The sequence below is a fragment of the Lates calcarifer genome, linkage group LG14, assembly GCF_001640805.2.
Source record: "Lates calcarifer isolate ASB-BC8 linkage group LG14, TLL_Latcal_v3, whole genome shotgun sequence".
Lineage (NCBI taxonomy): Eukaryota > Metazoa > Chordata > Actinopteri > Centropomidae > Lates > Lates calcarifer.
The window spans coordinates 9,664,710-9,680,296 of NC_066846.1; the positions used below are offsets into that span (position 1 = coordinate 9,664,710).

General features: G+C 42.4%; 1 long non-coding RNA gene across 1 annotated transcript in view; it reads left to right on the forward strand.

Annotated features, from left to right (window-relative positions):
* The first annotated feature begins 2,925 nt into the window (after window positions 1-2,925).
* LOC127143248 (uncharacterized) overlaps window positions 2,926-15,587 on the forward strand; it is a 49,785-nt gene continuing 37,123 nt past the window's right edge. The window contains exon 1 of the long non-coding RNA XR_007814538.1: window positions 2,926-3,003. This is a non-coding gene — a long non-coding RNA (uncharacterized LOC127143248). The remainder of the gene's footprint in view (window positions 3,004-15,587) is intronic.

Sequence of the window (15,587 nt, forward strand, 5' to 3'; positions counted from 1 at the left end):
TCCGCAGCTAATCCCCTTGTGTTTATTTGTACTTTTTAGGGTTATTTGTCTGTAATATTTGTTAAATATATTCGTGGCTCTCTGTCATTAACTCAGCCTAATTGCAGCCCATTAGCCTCACAGGAGACTTCCTTTTATTTTGGAAAATTGGGGAGGCAGTTTTGCAGAACTGTGCTGCTCAGCATCTTAAGTTTCCCTCAAATCCAAAAGTAATGTAACATAAATTAGAAGAATTAGCGTTTGAACATTTTTCAGAGTCACTCCTGTGCTCATTAAAGATCGGGAGGAAAGTCTTAACCTCAGCATTGATTTGTGTATTGAGCAAAGTGTTAACAGTTTCATTAGTAGGAACCGATACAGTAGCATGTAACTGGGTGGAAGTAGCCCCACATTCAGCCAGCCAGCTTTAAGAGTCAGTTTTATCCTCTGCTGCGAATAAATCTGTGCGTTACAGTGGTACATTTATAATAGAATACTGTAGAAAAGGCTCTCTGCAGTAAAGTTGTGTGCGTCTCTGAGCTGAGCATGTGTTCTGTTTGTGCTGCTGTGTGTCTGTCTGTGTCTGCACAAGTGTTAAATACACCCAACTACATCAGCAGACCATTTTCTGCCTCTGTATCTCCCAGTAACCCTCCCCACCCTCCTGTCAGAAGATTGGACCGCACAAGCTTCACCCACAGTGCTCGCCTGGTGTCACCAGCCCACCCCACCACCACCACCACACACACAGACACACACACACACACACACACACACACATACCCCATCCTCAGCTTCCCGTCTCTATCTCTCTCTTCTTTCTTGCTTGTTTTGTTTGTGTCCCTCTCCTCTCTTCCTCCTCTTTTCCAATAAGAACAATAGGTTATGGAACGCATTTTCCTGCAGCATTACTCACAGGCACCAGCCGCCACATGCCATTAGGCTCAGCCGAGGGGAGAGGAGCATTCGGCGGCGGAGGCAGCGCATAGCATGCCTGCCATCTAGTGGCGGGGAGACAGAACTGAGTGCACATATAGAGAGAGGAGAGAGGGGGAGATTGGTGTTCATGAGCTGGGTTCTAGATGGCAAATCTCCATCCAATTTGTAGAGAGCAGAACAGAATACCTGTTTATGAAGTTGTTGTTGTTTTGTTTTTTTTTCCAGCTGAACAGGTATGATTGGATTCAGCCCCAGTTCATGCCGTTGTCATGTCAGCTTCCATTCAGAAATAAGTCAGTGGAACATGGTCTTGCTTACTACTAATTGTTTAGAGATATTCTCTAATAGGATACCGATCCAATAAGCCAGTCAGCAGTACTTTAAGCTTGGTTTACTTGTTTTCCCAGAATTAAACAAGCAGTATCAAGGTACTATTTCTTCTGCAACATAGCACAAAATGATTGTGTATGTTGACAGCTGTTGATCAATATCATTGACTGAGTGATTACTTTTCTATGGACTGAGATTTCTGGCTGTCTAACCTCACTGTCCAACTCATATAAGTACAACCAACTCCCACCGGCAGCAATTTCATGACCCTGCTAGTAACCTCACAACAACAACAACAAAACAACATAATTACTGCGATGATCTTCAGATGCACAGTGCGTGGATCATTCTGGATAAGCCATGGCTATAGGAGGAGAAGGGTACAGGCTCTAGCACATATAATAAAGGTCAATAAATGTCATTAATTACTTTGCTGCTTTCCTGTTGAGTTCATTTCTACTACTGTGTGTGCATTTGACATTTGCATCCGTACAATAATGATTACTGTGAGTCAGATACACCATTTAAAACTTAAAACATATTGCACTTGTGGCCACGTGTTTCAACATGGTTATGATGAGAAATGCCACTTCTTGGCGTCATATAACCATATAACGTACCCCAATTTCATACGACCTAGCAAGTGAACACTACTAATTGCTACTGTACATGGAATAATAATATTGAATAATGGTTGTTTTACTGCAGGTGGATGTGTGATGTTCAACATAGACATAAATTTCAGTTTTTTGTACCTTTAATAACAAACTTCCATATTTTTTAGCACCAAGTTGGATATGTCAGAGCTTTAAGAAACTTCCAGTGTGAACACACCACATACATTACTGTGGACTACATTTTCCAGGCTCTCAGGCAGTCATAAAATGGGTTACAGGAAGATTGCTGAAAATAAGAACTCACCAGACAGAGGATGATCTTCTCACCAAGTTATAAGGCGGGAAAAAAAACAGTGTGAGGAGGATGACAAAGGTGTAAAGTAACAAAAAAATGATTTACACCGAGGGTTAAAGTCAGGATTTCTTCCTCGCTGACTGAAGTGCCACGCTGTAGCAGTGTGTTCAGTGCTGACACTGGTGGATGGAAGCGAACTAGGCCTTTTGTTACAGAGTACATTTGACAAATTTGCAACAACACTGATCTTAAAGTGATCCCATTTATGTTGCTCTTTCCTTTTTTCTTTTTCATTTTACCAATTAAGAAGATTGCCCTCCATCTGTTGTCAACATTCTTACCTTAATGAATGTTAAGATTTCCATGCAGGACCAGGGCTAAAGTAGGCTACAACAGGCTTCGGGGACAGTGCAGTACAGCAGCGAGTCAGGGTTGAGTCACCCGAGTGTAGAGCAAATATCAATCTATGCATATACAGAATCAGTTTACAGTTCAGTCAGTCTGAAACGAGAGGGTTTCTAGTCGAGTAAACACCTAACTGATCCCTCCTCCCCTCTGCTGGATTCAAATCACAACAGTTTATGTTTCTGTGTGGTGTTGAAAATGAAAAGCTGGATGAAGAACACGAGCGAGCAGAACAGAAAAAATGAGGTTCATGTGAGAAGATAGAGAAATAAGCAGAGCAGCACCCCTCAGAGGAGGAGTGGAGCGGTGGTGTAGGGTGGGGAGGAGGAGGAGGAGGAGGCGGGGGCGGGGGTGCAGACTTCTCAGCCCTCTTTTCCCGTTAATCTGATGGGGAGAACAATCCACAAGTGAGCAGTAGCAGCAGCCGGCAGACAGTGGGTGAGCTTTCTCTATCTCCCTCTTGTTTGGCTCCCATATCTCCCTCCCTTCTTTCCTTCCACCCCTCTATCTCTTTTCTGCTGCTCTCTCCTCTTTCCATCTCCCCTCCTGCTCCTGCCGTCTCCTCTGATAAATCTCTCACCCACTGCTTTTCGCCTCTTCTGTCTCTCCTCATCTCTCTTCTTCTTCTTCTTCTCTCCCCCCCCCTCGGCCACTCCCGCCTTTGCCTGTACCTACTGCTTTATCTCCCTCCCTCCTTTCTCTCTCTCTCTCCTTTTGTTTCATCTCCTCCTCTCCCTTCCTCCCTTTCTTCTTCCCTTCTCTTCCCATTCGACATCCTCACTCTTTCGCTCACTTCCTCCTTTCCCTCTCTTCCTCACTCAGTCTCCGCCTGCAGGACTATTCAGTAGATTAAGTTCAGCGGTGGCGGCAGTGTTGCTGATTCAGCTGTATTCTTTCAAATGACCCAAATCCTCACTCTGGAGAAACCTCATACGTTCCCTGATTGCATTTTTCTCTCTCTGTCTGTCTCTCCTTCTTTTCATGCACACAGAAATACACAAATACACACTTCTTATTGATCTCTGAGAGTTAGCCTCTTCCCTTTTTGCACGACCCTCATTCGGTTTCTAAGCCTTATGTGTGTGTGTGTGTGTGTGTGAGTGAGTGTGTTTGCTCTCTCTGCAGTAGTTATATCAATATCGGTAGCTTATTTCAGACTATTGTTCTTCACCATCTACAACCGTCTTTGTTTCTCCTGATCACAGTCAAGCTGGGTTGGCATGTTCATGAAGATAAGGCCGTATTTTTCCCTCTTCAGCCGCAGCGTCAAAGCCGCTCGATAGAGAACGTCTTCACAGTCATGTCTGCAAATGAGTTTTGAAGACCGCGTGTTGAATGTCACTCGCAAATTGACGGGCTGACTACATACATTTTCGCTTACTTTGATACGCCCCATAGTTTGCTTTTGTTCTGTCAGGAACGTGGCACTTTTATTGGCAAGACTTGAAAGGAAACAACAACCTAAATCAAAATTAGCATACGTTATTCCCATGATATCAGACAGCCCCGTGCAGACTGTAGGAACAAGCAAGTTTTCCAGAAAGTGAGGAGACGAAGTGTCATTGACTGATTGTAATTCTGCTCCACTGATTATCTGTGGACAGTATGGTCTTAGTTCTCTTTTAGGCCGACTTCATGGTAAAGACATCCACACTACTATCACCAGATAAATTAAAAAATCAAATTGATTTTGTTTCTCTGCAAAGGCTTGGTGTTTAATCATCACTGGTTCTAAAATAGTCAGTAGTTTTCAGGCATGATGTGAAAGACGTTTTGCTCTTGACTTTTGTAAATCATCTTTCTCTCTGTGAATGGCTGCCGACTGTGGTTTCTTCTAGTGGAGTTGGTGGTGGTAATGGTTACTTGCCAAGAGCTTCAGCCATCACTGTGTTTACAGTGCAAGAGGTTAATATGCCCTCTGAGCAGCGCTACTTCTTCAGAGCTGGATGTTACCGTGAATCACTATCGGAAAGTTACAAGACAGGCTGAACAGGCCGGGGCTAGCTGGTTAGCATGATAACTTCAGTAGAAGATAGAACTGGAAGCAAAACATCGGTGTTGATTTCCACTGCTGGAGTCCGCTTTTGGCGAGCAAAGGAATGACGTTTGATGCTTAACTCGCAGTGTTTCTTCTAGACTAGTAAGTGGTTTGCTGCATGAGTTAAAAAGATTTTTAGCCCATCTCCCAAGATGGGCATATCTCCTTGCTCTTTATATATATTAAACCAATATTAAAGATATAATTATCAGTTCTATAGGTAACTAAGTGTGGTAAAAGTGTTACTATTTTGTGTGTTTTTACGAAAAGAGCAGGGACAAATATCATTTATTGCTGCCTGGGTTTAGGAACTGGTTAAAAACTTAGACACTCTTTGAGGAATTTGGAAAGTGCATGTGATTGTAAAGTCATATCTTACATCATTATTTTAGACAAGCTTTCCCTGTTGAAACCAAAGTGATAGGCCACTGTCACCCTCAAAACTTTTTTTTAAAAAGGCATATAAGTGAGGATGTCTGTTGGTAAAAAGCAAGAAGAATTTTGAGTATTCAAATGTAGCTGGTTTACTGTAGACACAGCCTGTAAAGCACTTCCACATCCCACACCAATTATCGTCAAGTTGAACAAAGCACTTGAGCCACAGTTGCTCTAGTGGTTCCTGACTGTGACCACAACAACATCTGTGATCCCAGTGTAGCACTTAAGGGTGTTTTCACACTTTGGCCAATTACAGGAGCCTGAACTTCAGGTCATGTCCATTCTAATGCCTGTAAATGTGAAACCATCAGTCTGACTTTTTCTTGGCTCTTCATTAACACAATCCTGGCACTCATGACCTGGAAATGGAGCATGTTGTGAAAAACTACCAAAAGTTACTGCCAAAAATTGTATTACATTAAAGGCATTCAACTGGCTAAACACAGGCTGGCTTTTATTGTGAAGCTGCAGTGTTAAGCTGTGCTGCACGGGTGTCAGCAGGGGTTAAAGTGGGCTGTGGCAGGTGGGGGGGATCCTAAGATCTGGTTGTGATTGGCCAGTGGGCCCAGTCGGTGGAGCACACTCAGGCACACAGAGAGGTCCCTGTAAAGAGACTTGACAGAGCCGGTAAAAACTTAATGGATGTTTTTTTTTTTTTTTTTTTTTGAACAGTCCACCGGGTCACCCATGCAGACGCCCACTGGGATTTGCGTTGGATATGTGCTGAGTGTGGGGGTGGGAGGGAAGCTGGAAGGAACACCAGGCTGCAGCACAACAAAAAATTAACACAGTGTCTGCAGATCAACAATCACTGAAATCTTAATGATTACAACTTCAACACATTTACTATTTACTATTCTACATCAAACTTTTTACAAAGAACATTACTTTTGAAACCTGGTGTATAGTTCTGGGTTGCATCCAAAATCAAAGAGTGTTCATTTTAACAACCTTTAGATATGAGCTGGTGTTGAGCTTGGTAAAATCTTTCAAGCCTACTGTACTGGGTGTGAGAGCGCTCTGATACTATGCAGGTCAGTGGTGAAAAAGAGCAGGAGTGATTGGCATATCTGAAAAAGAGAGCGACCATACATATTCCAGATATCAAAGTAAACCTCAAGTGCAAGAGTTCATCTCACACTTGAGCACTTCATGCTCCCAAATTCAATTCCCAGGAGAACATGAGCAAGGTTACACATCAAGCAGCAGCGGGGTAGAGCAGCGTTGTAACCAGAAGCGCCGTCACGCATCCGACCCTCCAGCAACAGCCGCTCATCCTTTCCCGCGAACAAGACGCCAAATCGCCACCTGCTCACTTCACCCTCAGCCACTTTGAGAACAATCAGTTAAACGTCTAAGATTTTTGTCAGCTATCATCTATGTATATCTGACTCCGTGTGTCTACAGCTCACTCTGCCAGCCCAGCGCAGGCGCTCGCTCTTGGATCCAGTTGCCACAAGACTGCTGCTTGATAGAAGAGCCCCGTGCTACATGGATGCTCACAGCAGGCTTCTCTGGCAGGAAAACAATAGTGTAACAAAGTCTGACCGTCACACATGTACACATTCGGGCACATTTGCAAAGGCATGCTGTAAAAAAAGAAAAGGAGGCAGTGTATGCTCAAATGCACATGCCAATATACAAGCACATGGGCGTCTGGGTGTCCCAGTTCTTTCTTGATTCGGGGTCTTTTATTGGCATTTTGATTGGTCAGAGGGGCTCCCTGTGTCTTCACAATGCTCCACAGGAAAGAAAAGGCAGCCTGTAATTTGGTGCAACACTTTATAGACACTTTTTTAAAAAAATAAATAAAAGATTTCTGAAGCTTCAAGTTTAAGAGTGTCAACTTTCCCAACAATATATTCAGCTCTTTTTTTTTTCTTTTTTTTTTTGTTGGCCGTGTAGCTAGGAACAAATCAAATGGAAGGTATTTTTTTCCTTGCCACATAAATGTCGTTTTCCCTCCTGTGTGATATACTATCTGAGGTATTACCAAGCGTGTAGGTGTTAAAATGGAGAGGGATATAAAAGACAGGAGCGACAATGAAAGAGGCAGAACAGGGGAAGCTGAGAGAGGAGACAAGACGGTGGAGTGTGCGAAAAAGTGGCTGAGGGGGCGCCAGGAAAGCTGGGGGTGAGAAATATGAAGGCTCCGGCTGTCCCAAATTCAATCACGCGAATGTCGAGAAACATTCGGGGCCTTTTTGATCAATTAATCTAGCAGATGGCTTCGAGAGGCAATCAGGAGCGATAATACTGAGTAAGTGAGCGGTAGAGAGGGAAGAAGCAGGTGGAAGGTGTGAAAGTTCCCCCCTTTCATGTGAAAGCTAAGATTCCTCGCTTTGAAAGGCAGCGGCTGATAAGACGTAAAGAAAAAGTGTCATGTGAAAGGCAAGACAGTTAAGCGCAGTGTGTGTTTTTGTGCATTGTGTGCGTGCATATTCCCCTCTTGCTCGTATGGCACGTGTGTGTTGTATCCTTATGTGTGTGGCTAAAACAGATTGCTAAAGGAAAAGGCAGCTGAGGAGCTTAGCTGGCGGCCACAGATAGAGAGCGAACATCCAGCGATAATCAAAGGAAGACAAAGCTGAATTCCGTCTCTGTTGCAGAAGCTACCTGCTGGGCTGAGCCTGCCCTTCCCTCCCTCCCCCGTCTCCCTCACCCTCGCTGCGCCTCCTCTGAGCCACTGCATACTATGTATGTTTTAGATGGTGGAAGTGGTTTGAATGAGGCTGCTTCATATTATCATTTGAGAGGCCTGAGGAGGCCCTTGAAACAGGCACCGGAGAGAGAGGAGAAACAGTCAATGACAGTGAGGGGAGTGGTAAAGATGGAGAGCGGAGCACCTGAGATGTAGCTGCACCTTCACCCGCTACAGTGAGAGTAGAGGCTGAAGTTACAGGAACAGTCCCAATCATCTCCCCGCGCTCATTTGTCTTTCAACACTTTTTTTACCCAGACACCTCAGATGAAGAGTGGAACCAATCAGGGTCAGGCTGACTGCGAGTTCACCTTAATTTACACCCTGTGCGTAAGTAGAGACAAAATCAAAACAAAAACAAAGGCAAAAGGTGCTGCCGGGTTCTGGATTAACCACAGGCTGTTTTATCTCCGAAATAAATTGCCTTGTAGACAAAAGAACTAATTCACGGGGTTAGAAAAACAAGAGGAACTCGATGAGGAGCCTTCTCACTGCGCGTCAGCTCTCTCTCCCGCCGACGCAGCGTCTCTAATCGATGAATATTGAGTGGCTCCCGCCACCAGCATTTTAAAGGGAGGGAGCACCCACCATCGTTCATATCTCATATTGATATTTTCGTGCCCTATTTTCTCTCTCTACTCTTCCTTCCTTCATGCTCCTGAAGCCTCAGTCAGCAGCGTTAAAAGTTTCTCGTCTCTAATAACTGTGTTCTAACTTTCCAGCTGTAATGACTGTAGGTGTTTTTCTCAGTTGATTTTTTTGTTCTTCTTTTTTTCATAATGAAAAGGCTGCTGAGGACAATGTTCCTCGCTGTTATTTACTTCGCCTGTATTTCTTTTTCCTCGTGTTTGACATTCACAGCTCGCTGGCGCAACAAGCCTGAAGCGCGACGACATAGGCCCGTTTGTGACGGTAACAAAAAAAAAAAAACCCCTTAAGGTAGTAGTCGCAGCAATTACATGACACACGTTTACACACATGGGCGTGTTTTAGACACACGTGCGGGCCCGCACACACACACACACAACTGAGCATCACTGAGCTGAAGCAGATAGAGCATGTACCACTGGTTAATAGCCCAATTTATTCTGAGAATATTACTTATTAATTTGCATAATGATTCAAATGATTCAGACATTTGTTAGAGGCAGAGCACCGTGATTGATGGAAATTTAATTATGACACCTCTTAGTTATTAAACGGTAATCAAGCTAAGCCACTTATCTTTAATACTTACCTTTAGCACGCAAGGGCTGGAAGAAATTAATGGCAGTCACCGGTCTCAGGGTGAAATCATTTCTTCCTTATACTTTATAACACCCTCAGCAGATTGCTGCTTTCAAATTTGGCCACAACACTTTTCCCACTAATCGAAGGCAACCAGTTTTATGAGTTTTCATCATATTGGTTCATTTTGCCAAGCTGAACCGTTAGATTTCTCTATCCAGAGTAAGAAAGCTGCTCCAAAAATGTTAATGGAGACACAGAGAGATAGTTCAAGCACCACTGTATTCTTCAGCTCTATTGTGCTGTGCTGAGGAGTGTCTCTTGACAGGATCTATTTAAATTGGAGACTCACTGTTGTGTACTTTAAGAGGAGGAGCAGGCTCCCACCGAAAACTTAAATTGCTTTGACAAATCACATTTGAGCCGGGGAAGCATTTATCTGCCCGTGCAGAGCTAAACACGTTGCTTGTGATATGGATACCACATCAGGACTTCAAAATGTAAGCAACCGAAGATAAAATGGCAGCATCTCAAAGATGAGGCAGCGGCAGCATCTTTGAGCAACCGAACTGAAAGTAATTATACAGTAATACCGTTGAAAATGTCACATATCTTTCTGTTTACATTCTTTCAAGGAGTCGCTGTGAAAGAGCTGTCGTTCGCAAGGTAGCAGAAAGGCAGCAGTCCTGGAGCACAATAGGGAGAAGCAGACCTTTGTGCAGCAGAATAAGTAGTGCTGAGAGCTTTCTGTTCCTGTGACAAGAAGGTCTTACTGTGCATTTGCTCTGCTGAACTCAACTTTTCCCGTTCTTTTCCTAAGTCTCCCCCTTTTTATACTGTCTTTGCCGCTACGCTACAGCGTCTGTGGCAGCCACGGGGCAACAGTTTCCCCCTTTGAAACAACATAAACACCTTAGTCATTCCTCATGGCCCATTGTGTCAGTGTCATCAACCCATCAGCAGTGAATGTGTAAACCTGCGGTGTGGATGCTACCATACCATAGCCACAGAAAATGCTTGTTTCTGACTGACTGGCAAGTGATGATTTAGTAGTCATATAACTGCACACCTTAAAGAAAGTGCAGGTAACCATAGCAACAGTTCTTCTGCTTCATGATATGTTGCCAGTTGATGAAAAGGACCTAACCCTGGGTTAAACTGACTGCTTTACAGCTTCTCTTGTTTTGACTGGTAAATGGCAACCCCATCTCATACAGATGATGTTTATATACTGCCAGTGAATACATTTTGAACAGCATGACACCTGGATTAAGTTTTTTAAAATCAACACATAATGACACAAAATGTTTTCATGAACACATTTACAGATGTTCATGCTAAATGTATTAGTTATATGGCAACATACCAACGACATGTTCTCCTGGCAACTAAAGCAAAAGACATTTTTAACTTTCCTTTTATCGCAAAGCACTTGGTTAAGGTTGGGAAAGAAATACCTTACTGAAAAAGTCATCACTGACATGAGACATGTTTACTTTTTTAATTAACATTCAACCAGTCTTTCTGCTCACTTTATTCAACTTAATTCTTTACAGGAACTCTGGTTTCTGGGGTCAAAGTACAGCACACTGTACACCCACCACCTGGAAATAACCAGTCAGTGAACTTAGCGCAGTAGTCGCACAACCTCCTACATTTTCCCTGTCAAATAAATCATTGCCTACACCTTGTCTTATTTCCGTATGTCAGGGCCCTTTGCCCCTAGATCATCGCCTTAATATCATCCTTCTAATAGAGTGAAATTATGCACAGACACTCTGCTTTGCCCTGTCAATCATGTTCCTGAACAGGGAACCTTTCCAAAGCACGTACAGTAGCCCTTTATCACAGGTTAAATTAAATTATGCAATATAGAAGGCCTTTGCAACAACACAACGCGCAAGAGAGCAGAGCCAAACAGAAGTCATCAAGTGGCATGTAGCATGACACAATAAATCTACATTGCCTAACCCAGACTTTTAGCCACCTATCTTCATGTAGACTAACTTGAAAGAAAGAAAAAAGAAAAGAAAACCACAGCAGAGACTGGACTTTGGATGCAGGTGTGCAAACTGTAACTGGAGCATCTGTATCCACTGTGTCAGGCCTAAAAAAGACACAAGCACACACAGGAACACACTCAAAAACAAATATATTCAGCCACGTGCACACACTCAGACAGCAGACAGAGAGAGTGGAGGTGCAGTATCCGGGAGGCAGCCCTCACTGGGCTCCCAGCAGTAGGGTTCTACATTAATGCTGTCTGAGCTGAGGTAGGAGAAGAAACTGTAAAATTCCCCTGCCAGGAAGTGAAAACAGATAAATTGTGAGTTTGGATTTTAAGGCTTCCACAGAATTTGCTTCCCTAATCACACGAGGGAGAGTCGATTCCATGAGATGGAGAGCTCAGTAGGAAAACACTCAGCTGCCTGCTGATTTTCCTTGTGTCAGTCAGGTAACCAGCAGACTGCAATCTGAGGGCGCGTGAGGATACAAAAGGAACAATGAGGACAGATAAAACGATGGTGTAAGCCCATGTAACGACTTCTGTGTTAACAGAAGCACTTTAAAGTAATATGTTGCTGGAATTGGGAGATTCAGCCTCTGTGATATTTAACAAAGGTTGAATTTTTTGCAACAGTGTAAAGACTCCTTAAATGTTTAATGTGGTAGTGAAATGAGAGCATGAACTAGTGTAAGTGTAGTGTAAGAGTTTTAATTGTGACAATCAGACAGTGCCTAATTTTAAATCTCTTTGACACAAAGCTGTGTCTTGGGGCCACACATACATTATTTTTACAGCAGGTATCGACTGAAACTGAATCCGAAAAATACAGAAAAAGCAGGAAGTTCTGTTATTTTTTAATGAGGATTTATATTATTAATATATAAGTTTTTGCTATCCTGACTATAGGATACACCAACATGCACTCTTAAGTTACTTGAGTTTTGTATAAACCATTTTAAACACACAAGTAGAAATTAGCCCTGTGGATTAGCTACTGTAGGTAATCAATATAGGGATGTATCTTTGGTGCAATATACCAGCTAATGTAGCCGTATTGTATGGTTGTTACCTTACTGTTTAAAGTTCCTTGAGTTAATATATGTTGTAATTAGGTGCTATAGAGCTGACTGAACAGACCAGCATGCACAATCAAGAAGTGGCTGGTTTATTTATCCAATAATCAGAAACTTCCCCCATAAATTCATTAGCTAGCTAATCCAAGAGTCCTACAGTAATATATTATCAATTTTCATATTATTTTAAACAGCTGTTTGTTCACAAAGCTGTGTTGTGTTTGTGTCCACCTTTCAGTCCAGTATTCACTCTTCTATTTGTACTGGTTTGCACCAGCTAGTCACTAACTTTGTCTGTTGTTTGGGACTGGGCTAGAAGCGTTGTGAGTTTAGAGGAGGCTTTCAGGCCAGAAAACCAAAATAACAATAAAGCTTGATAGAGCTAGACTGAACTGCAGAGGCAAGCAGCAATTCCCTTTGGGTTCCTCATTATAAAAGATTCTTTTCACATACAGTTAGTCTGTTAATATAAAAATACTTTATACTCACTTTATATGCAAAGCTTGAAGAGGCTCCCTATATATGTTGTTTGTCCATTTTTCAGAGTAAGATCCAAAAAAAACAGCACTTTCCTTTAAATATGTAAAAGTCTATTTTTCTGTATCTAAATGGTTTTCTCTGGATCTAGACGTGAGGAAAATGTTTTTATGTGGTGTTTTTTTCATTTTTCAACAAATATTCTTCTTTTTCTTACCGGGTCCATCTGTCCCTCACATTTGTATCATTTCTTTGTGGCTCGTCTTTAGTAAGGATCCGTTTTCTCTCCTTAGACACCCAAAGAGTGTGTCCCGGCGACTAATTTTCTCTGTGCTTATTTGCACCACGCCTTGTTTCCCTGCTCTCTGACAGCAGCTGTTCAGAGTAAACATCGACATGTCAACTACCCCACTATTTCACCCTACATTTCTCTGCCGTAATTATATGTATCAGTTTCTGGGCAGAGAAATAACTACACAGCACTCTCCACTCCTCAGAAAATTGTGACAGTGTTCCCTCCTTCCAGGAGTGGAGAGTCTACTGGAGTTGTGGAAGTTAACATACAGTATCAAAACCGTTGATTTAGGTGTGGAAAGGATATCTGCTGTGTAAGTGACAGGACTCAGATGTGTCAGCTGTGTCAGATGTGTTTGAATCAGTATATAAGTGGGACTTTCCTTTTCCTCATAGGTGTTTAATGTAGTTGAGTTCTGGTGACTGAACGCCATAACAAATACATGATTTTCATAGTGTTCAGTGACTCCTTCTGCCCTGTATGAAAGAGACTATAGGCCCATAAATTGTATGTGCAGCAGCTTATTATGAGCCATAGTTACGTTTAGTTTTTAAGCAGCATTAATTATGACAGGAACAAAGTAGATGAGGTAGTATGAAGAGCAATTTGAGGAGGAGGTTGGCGAGGATGAATACGATGAACTCAGTTGTCGTTGTTGTTTCTTTAATCCATGAACATTGCACGACCAATTTTAATCCAGAACACGATCTTTTTAGTAGTCTTTGTGCCCAAACCTAACCAAAGAGACCTGAGACATTTATCGTTGTTACCATGACGACAAAGCTACAGTATGAGACTGTTCCACATTAACTGTGTTTATTATTGTTACTATGACAAAGCTACAGAGCTTAACGGTGTGTTTAGTACTGTTACCATGACGACGACGCTCCGGTAGCCCGCCGTTGGTATGCTCTTATGGGGATAGGAACAAGTAACCTATGTGGTCATTTTTTATTCAGCATTTTCTTTTAACTTTGTTTATACATAAGTGTTGTTCAGATTATTTGTCATTTACAGTTGTACTTTCCTCTCTGTAGTCCACATCATGTGGATTCTGTAACATCTGCTAAACAAAACTGAACACAAGTAACAAATGCTATAAGATATTTGGTCATAAACCACAGTATTAGACAAATTAACATTTTGACTAGGTGATGGCAACAGGGGAAAATGTAGCAGCTTGTTTATAAATGAATGAAACGTTCTGACTGAGTCAGAAGTTTAAAATGGTTATTTATTTCCCAGACTTCTGTTTCTTACTGTAGCCTTAGATGACTAAATGCAACTAGGAAATAAGGTGATAATAAAAAATGTCAGGAGATGTGGGAAAAAAAAAAACTCTCTAGGCAACCTACTCTGCATACTGTACATCTTGACAGGAACACTTTCAGCCTTTGTCTTCAGTCAGTGAGCCTAAAATAACATCTGGTCCAGTGTGTAGTCTCTGATATGAAAAAAATCAATTTGGCCACAATGAAATAAAAATGAAAGGGAAGTGTGAACAAAAGCAAATCTGTTATGATAGATTATCCAGCTCAGGATAAAAGCTGCAGTAGTAGCAGCATGAAATAGCATCAAGCGGTTTCTTCTGAAGGGAAGAAAACAAGCCCTGATTTCTCCAACTATGCTGACTGCATGAAGACAAACTGGAAACCACGACAATTTGTAAAAGCATCAATATTATCCTTGTTATCCTTTAGTGGCATTGTGAGTGATTGACACGACCAGACAGCAGAGCGACCTTCAGTTTGACAGACTGAAATGCGAAACCACACTAGTTTGTCTCGTGGTGACTCTCATATGTGGCCCACCAGAATATATCACACACTGTCATCACCTTCACCTGCCATTGATGTGCTTCTCACACACACACACACACACGCACAGTATATACAGCACACGTGCACACGCACAAACCGAGCTCATTTCATGGCAGAGCAGAGGCCCATCTGTGTGGCGCAGCCGGCTGCTGCTGCTGCAGTGAGCAGCGGCAGGATGGATGGCGGAGTGAGGGGCTGTAACGGTCGCATTGTGCTCCATTGAAGGAGGAATTGATTATGTTCACTTGAATAGCTGCATGGCTCCTCGCTGGAGCGCTGGTAGACGTCTGATGGAGCCGTGTGATAGGGATGAGCTGGCACCGAAGAGGTTTGTAAGGGGAGGGGGCAAAGGGGCGCTGGAGAAACAGATGGGTACAGATTAATAAATAGATAGGTTAGATGACAATGTACTGTATATTCAGGTTTTTTTATTCTAAAATCCAAAATGAGCAGTGGATTTGCTCACAATTTTTCACGTCATTTGACTATGCTTTTTTCCCCCCTTCTTCAATAACACACTTTATTGAATGAAATCGTGTAGAACTGCAAGAGCAAAATGCCTGGGCAGAATAAACCTGAGACTGACCAGCGCTACAGTGTTCCTACCTAGCAACAGTAGTTCACCAGCTAGCCCACAGAGTAGTCACTACTTTGCCAAGCCTCCAAATATTTCATAAAGACACTTGACATGGCTGACTCTGACTTTTCACCATTTTGAAGACAGGGTGCACTAAGGATAACCAACAAACTTTGAGCTATAAAGGAGTATTTGAGGTAGATATACAGATATTACTCAAGGTTCACTCACAATGCAAATATCACTTGAGTGATGATAGTTGATTGTCAAATTTAAGGAAAAACTAGCATGAGCTTAAATCCTTCTTGGCATAGATTCTCTGAACCTTATGTTCTTCCAAAGATATTTATCATCATCAATATCCTCAA